The sequence below is a fragment of the Physeter macrocephalus genome, chromosome 2 (genome assembly GCF_002837175.3).
Source record: "Physeter macrocephalus isolate SW-GA chromosome 2, ASM283717v5, whole genome shotgun sequence".
Lineage (NCBI taxonomy): Eukaryota > Metazoa > Chordata > Mammalia > Artiodactyla > Physeteridae > Physeter > Physeter macrocephalus.
In genome coordinates, this window is record NC_041215.1 from 15,258,986 (window position 1) to 15,265,505 (window position 6,520).

General features: G+C 43.9%; 1 protein-coding gene across 1 annotated transcript in view; it reads right to left on the bottom strand.

Moving 5' to 3' along the window:
• The window catches only part of BORCS8 (BLOC-1 related complex subunit 8), a 28,003-nt gene that overhangs the window by 14,294 nt on the left and 7,189 nt on the right, over nucleotides 1–6,520 (bottom strand). The gene's annotated exons all lie outside the window — the stretch shown is intronic.

Below are 6,520 nucleotides of genomic sequence, written 5' to 3' on the forward strand. Positions count from 1 at the left end.
CTGAGCCTGCGCATCCGGAGCCTGTGCTCCGCAACGGGAGAGGCCACAGCAGTGGGAGGCCCGCGTACCGCAAAAAAAAAAAAAAAAAAAAAGATCAGATAGTGAAAATAATGGAAGACAATAAAATTATTTTTTAAAGTGGGGGACAACCTCTATGAAGAGAGTGAGATGCATACAGCTATTTGAAACATGATGTACTGGGAAAGGCACCAGGTGACCTGCCAGGTTTACTTGGGTGGTGGTTACCTGGGTGTGCCCATATCAAAAATTAACCAGGGACTTCCCTGGTGGCACAGTGGTTAAGAATCTACCTGCCAGTGCAGGGGACAAGGGTTCGAGCCCTGGTCTGGGAAGATCCCACATGCCGCGGAGCAACTAAGCCCGTGCACCACAACTACTGAGCCTGCATGCCACAACTACTGAAGCCCGCGCGCCTAGAGCTTGCACTCCGCAACAAGAGAAGCCACTGTAATGAGAAGCCCACACACCTCAACAAAGAGTAGCCCCCGCTCACCACAACTAGAGAAAGCCCGTGCACAGCAACGAAGACCCAAAGCAGCCAAAAATAAATAAATTTTAAAGAAAAATTTTAAAAAAATTAACCAAAATCTACACCTAAAATTAATGCACTTTATGCATGTTCCTGGGTGTAAGCCATACTACAATAATAAAGAAAAAATATAAATTTACATTTACCAAAATTTTTTTAAAACATTACAAAAAATGTCAGAGGGGGATTAAAGTAGTCCATTTAAGGAAAAAAAATGAGGTAGATCTATGCGTATAGATGTGCACATATATTCACAGAACAGTGTGTAAACAAAACAATTTGTAGATTAATATGTAGAGTAGAATCACACTTCTGTAAAAATAAGAAAAAATAATTGTATATAATGTCTGCATCTGTATATTTATACCTGGCAGGTATAAACTAACTGGAAGGATGCATGTCAAATTGTTCTCAAAAGGGCAAAGTAGGGATTCTCCCTTTATTCAACAGGACTCTAAATTTGAATTTTTCACACTGAGCATATAATATTTTTGTATTTAAAATAAAATAACATATTATACATATCTTAAAAGGAGCATACTCTATTTGGTAACCTGGATTTTCATATTATAACATATCATAAATGTCTTTCCATACCAATAAATATAGGCAGGCATAATCATATTTTATTTCTGAAACACATTTCACTGTACAAGTGTACCATAAGTTTTGTAAGCAATACTGTATTTCTGAATGTTTAGCTTCTAGTTTTGTATTATTATTAACAACATTTTCTGAGCACTTATGTGATTATTTCCTCAAGATAAATTTCTAAATACAGAATTGCTAAGCAAAAGGGCATGCATATTTATAAGGTTTGGGGGTTATAATGTCAAATTTTACTTCAAAAAGGATGGACCAGGGGCTTCCCTGGTGGCGCAGTGGTTGCACGTCCGCCTGCCGATGCAGGGGAACCGGGTTCGCGCCCCGGTCTGGGAGGATCCCACGTGCCGCGGAGCGGCTGGGCCCGTGGGCCATGGCCGCTGGGCCTGCGCGTCCGGAGCCTGTGCTCCGCAACGGGAGAGGCCACAGCAGAGGGAGGCCCGCATACCACAAAAAAAAAAAAAAAAAAAGGATGGACCAATATATATTTTCACTAATTGCAGGAGTTTCATTTTTTTAGGAGTTTCATTTTTTATTTTATAAAATGGTTTCATCCAATAAATAAATAAATAAATACATAAAATAAAATAACAAAAGGAAAAAAATTTAAGAATTAGCTTTTTTCCTAATCACTTGACTCTTTCGTCCATGTCATGGATCAAGTCTGGACCCTGGACAAATCACCTACCCCTTTCTGGGTCCCAGCTTCCTCTTCTGTAAAATGGAGAGAAATAATAGCCCCTGTGAGGGTGGATTTGGATATATTAGCCCAGCCCCCTCACCTCTGAGCGAGACAAGCTCTGGGGTGCTGTTCATGCTCCAGGGCTCCCCGTGGGATCAGGCTGGGGCTGGACGTCGGCTTGTCTCTTGCCCTAACTTGCTTTAGGTTGGGCTTTGCTGGGTGGGGTTGCCAACCTTTCCCTTCCTATTAGCTGTTGCTACGTGTGTGTGTGCGTGTGTGTGTGCGTTTGTGTGTGTGTGTGTGTATTTTTGTGTATATGGTATGCATATCTTAACTTTGTAAGCAGAGGAAAGAAGCATAAAAATCAAGTTGTAAAAAATGTTCTGGGCACAGCAAGTGCATTATCTCAATCTTCACTGAGCCTTGGAAGCATGATGATCATCCTTCCTGTTGTATAGATAAGAAAACTGAGGCCCAGAGAGGTGAAGCTACTTGTCCAAAGTCACACAGCCAGCGGGCAGAGCTAGGATTTGAACCTGAGCTGTCTGGGTCCACAGTCTTTGCTCATAAGCATTTGCTGTTCTTCATCTCATGAGTATTCATAGTGTGAAGAAACCATAGAACTGGAGTTAACGAGGCTCATCTATGGGTGAAGGAATAAAAAGAAACTGTTCTGCCTTTGTTTTAGCTGTATTTTCTAAATCATTTGCAGTAGACATGAGGTGTTGCATACTAAGAAAAATAAATACTTTAAAATAGAAAGAGTTCTTGGGGGAAAGTGGCTGGGGGTTGGTGGTGGTGGGATGAATTGGGAGATTGACATATATACACTAATATGTATAAAATAGATAACTAATAAGAACCTGCTGTATAAAAAATAAATAAAATAACATTCAAAAATTCAAAAAACAATAGTAAGAGTTCTTGTTTTGGAAATGATAGGTAATTTCTGCTTATGTTTTCTTTCTCCTTATCTTGTCAGTTGCTTATTCTCCAGGAGAGTCACATTACTTGGATAATAAAAATATAATAAGGCCATTTTTTAAATGCTGGGAGGCAGTACATGAAATGCCAGGGGAGATTATCTCTGAGCTGAGCGATTGTGGGACGGGTTGTGTCTTTTTTTGTTTGTTTGTTTTCTTTTCTGTTTCTTTGGTTCTCCATCAGGAAATTGCTTGGAAAATGATCGTGTAAAAAAACTCTGGGGTGACTTCAGGTGCTCCCTCCGGAAGGGACTGGCCTTGAAAGTGGTCCTCAGCCTCCTGCCATTTTGAACTCGGGGTAGGGGGAGATGGGTGCAGGTGGGGGTCTCAGGCTCTGCATTTCCTTGGAGGCACCAGCACTATGAACCCTCAAGCAGAAATCCTCTCTTGGAGGTTCAATGAATGGAGATCAGACTCTCTTCTCCCAAGTGTTGGGGGTGAAGATGAAATGAAGTGATTCAAGGAAGAGATGGCCCTGTTTGGCCCAGGCTTGCAGCCGAGTGTTCAAATCCAAAGCCCTGAACCTTCCTGAGCTGCTGTTTTTGCCTCCGGCCATGAGGAGTTAGCATGCAGTGGATGTCCTATTATTGCTCCCAGAGGCACAGAGATGATGCCCACTTACACTGCGGTGTGAGTTTCCCGTAAGAGAAAGTTTCTCTCTAGTCTTTAGTCTTGCAGGATGTTGACGTGGAAGCTAGTCCCGGGATGGAGCATATGAGGCTGACCTTGAGGAAGACTGTCCACTGCTTCTGCAGGAGCTGCTTCCCTCTGAGGTCACTCTACAGACGGGGATCCTTAAGCAATGTCCCCCCTGCCTCCACGTGCCCACCTGCTCACGGTTCCCCATGTTCGCTCAATGTCCTCGGACTCATGCTCTTGCAAATTCCCTCTGTCAGGGTCATTGCCATCTCTTCCCCACCCATTGAACTCCTATTCATCCTTCAACACCCAGCGTCATTGCCCCCTCCTCCCGAAGTCTTCTCTCAACCCTCAGGCAGGGCCCAGTTCCCTGTTCTGGGGTCCTCCAGCCCCAATTCCTCCCTCCAACCCAGCCCTGACCTCATGGGACTGGAGGAATCTGTGTTTGCCTTTGCTCCCCAGACTGGGGGGATCTTGAGGATTGAGTTTTCGTGAGTCCAGCATCACTTGGTGTGGGGCCATGCACAGTGTGGCAACATAATATTTGTAAACAAATGATGTGGACAGGAACATAGTGGCCTCAGCTTCCTGGAACTCCCTTCTCTTTCAGGAGAAGTTCAGAATATTCATTCATTTGGGGCTCAGTTCAGAGCACTGGCAGCTAGTAATTTTGTAGTCAGAAGTGGAAGGTTTGGGGAATTCCTTGGCGGTCCAATGGTTAGGACTTCGCACTTTCATTGCCAAGGACTCGAGTTCAATGACTGGTCAGGGAACTAAGATCCCACAAGCCGTGTAGTGCAGCCAAAAAAAAAAAAAAGAAGTGGAAGGTTTGAAGGGAAATCAGCATGCAGGAACCCTGTGACATTGATCACTGGGGACTTCTGGAGGGAAGGCCAGATGGCGGTGGATATCAAGGACACTCAAATGCCCCTGCCCTCTCATTCCTCAAGAGGCGGCTGTGAAATTTTGGCACAGTAATGCACAGCTCAGTGACATTTCTTTTTTTTCTTTCTTTTTTAAAAAAATTTATTTATTTTGTTTATTTAGTTTTGGCTGTGTTGGGTCTTCGTTCCTGCACGTGGGCTTTCTCTAGTTGCGGCAAGTGGGGGCTACTCTTCGTTGCAGTGAGTGGGCTTCTCATTGCGGTGGCTTCTCTTGTTGCAGAGCACGGGCTCTAGGCACGTGAGCTTCAGTGGTTGTGGCTTGCAGGCTGTAGAGCACAGGCTCAGTAGTTGTGGCATATGGGCTTAGTTGCTCCGCGGCATGTGGGATCTTCCCGGACTAGGGCTTGAACCCGTGTCCCCTGCATTGGCAGGCAGATTCTTAACCACCGCGCCACCAGGGAAATCCAACATTTCTAATACTGGGGAAAACTGTTAGCAGCCCCCAGACTCAACCCAAGAGTCCAGGTTAAGTGAGTGTGTACATGATGAACCATGGTGTGATGTGGGGAGGGCTGGGATCCAAACACCCCTAGCTTGCACCCATGCCCATGCCAGCAACTTCACTCCTGGGACTTGCCCCACAGAAATGTGACACAGATGTTCCCAGAAGCACCATTCCTAGTCACCCCAACCAGAAGCCACCCAAAATGCCCATCCACAGAAGTATGGAGACTCTGTGCTTGAGGCATGCTGTGCAATACTATACAGCCATGAAAAAGAGCCAACTGCCAGCCCACAACAGTGTCTGCGGAATCAGTTCTACTTCCACTTATGTGAGATTCTGCCACAGGCAAAACTAATCTGCATATGAAAATTTATCAGTATGACACACCACCTTTAAAAAAGGACAAAAATCACATGATCACCTCAGTTGGTGCAGAAAAAGCATTTGACAAAATCCAACACCCTTTCATGGTAAAAACATTCAACAAACTAGGAATAGAAGGGGACTTCCTCAATAGGATAAAGACCATGTATGAAAACCCCACAACTCACATCACACACTCACAACTCACATCACACTCACATCATGCTTTTAGTGAAAAACTAAAAGCATTTCTTTTAATATCAGGAACAAGACAAGTGTCAGTCAGTTTGGGCTGCTATAGTAAAGTACCATAGACTGGTTGGCTTATGAACAACAAAAATTTATTTCTCACAGTTTGGAGGTTGGAAGTCCGAGATCAGGGTGCCAACATGGTCAGACTCTGGTGAAGGCCCTCCTGTGGTTACAAACAGCTGCCTTCTGGTTGTGTCCTCACATGGTGAAATGAGGGCAAGAGAGCTGTCTGGGATCTCTTTATAAAGACATGAATCCCATTCATGAGGGCTCTACCCTCATGACCTAATCACTTCCCAAAGGCCTTACCTCCTAATATCATCACATTGTGGGTTGGGATTTCAATATATGAATGTGGGGTTGGGCACACTCAGTCTATAACAGCAAGGATGTCTTCTTTCACCAATTCCATTCAACTTAGTATTAGAATGCCTAGCCAGAGCAATTAGACAAGAAAAAGAAATAAAAGGCTTCTAAATTGGAAGGGAAGAAGTAAAATAATCTCTCTTCACAGATGACATGATCTTATATGTGGAAAACCCTATAAAGACTCCACACACACCAAAACAAAAAACAAACAAAAAACCCCTGTTGGAACTAATAAACAAATTCAGCAAAGTAGCAGAACACAAAATAAACATGTAGAAATCAGTTATGTTTCTATTCACTAACAATGAACAACCCAAAAGAAACTTAAGAAAACAATTCTACTTACAACAGCATCAAAAGGAATAAAATACTTAGGAACATACTTAACCAAGGAGGGGAAATGCTTGTACATTGAAAATTACAAAATGTTGCTGAAAGAAATTAAAGAAGATGTAAATAGATGGAAAGACATCTGAGTTCATAGATTGAAAACTTATATTGTTAAGATGACAATACTACCCAAAGGCATATACAAATTCAATGCTACTCGTATAAAAATTGCAATGAGGGGCTTCCCCGGTGGCGCAGTGGTTGCGCGTCCGCCTGCCGATGCAGGGGGGCCGGGTTCGCGCCCCGGTCTGGGAGGATCCCACGTGCCACGGAGCGGCTGGGCCCGTGAGCCATGGCCGC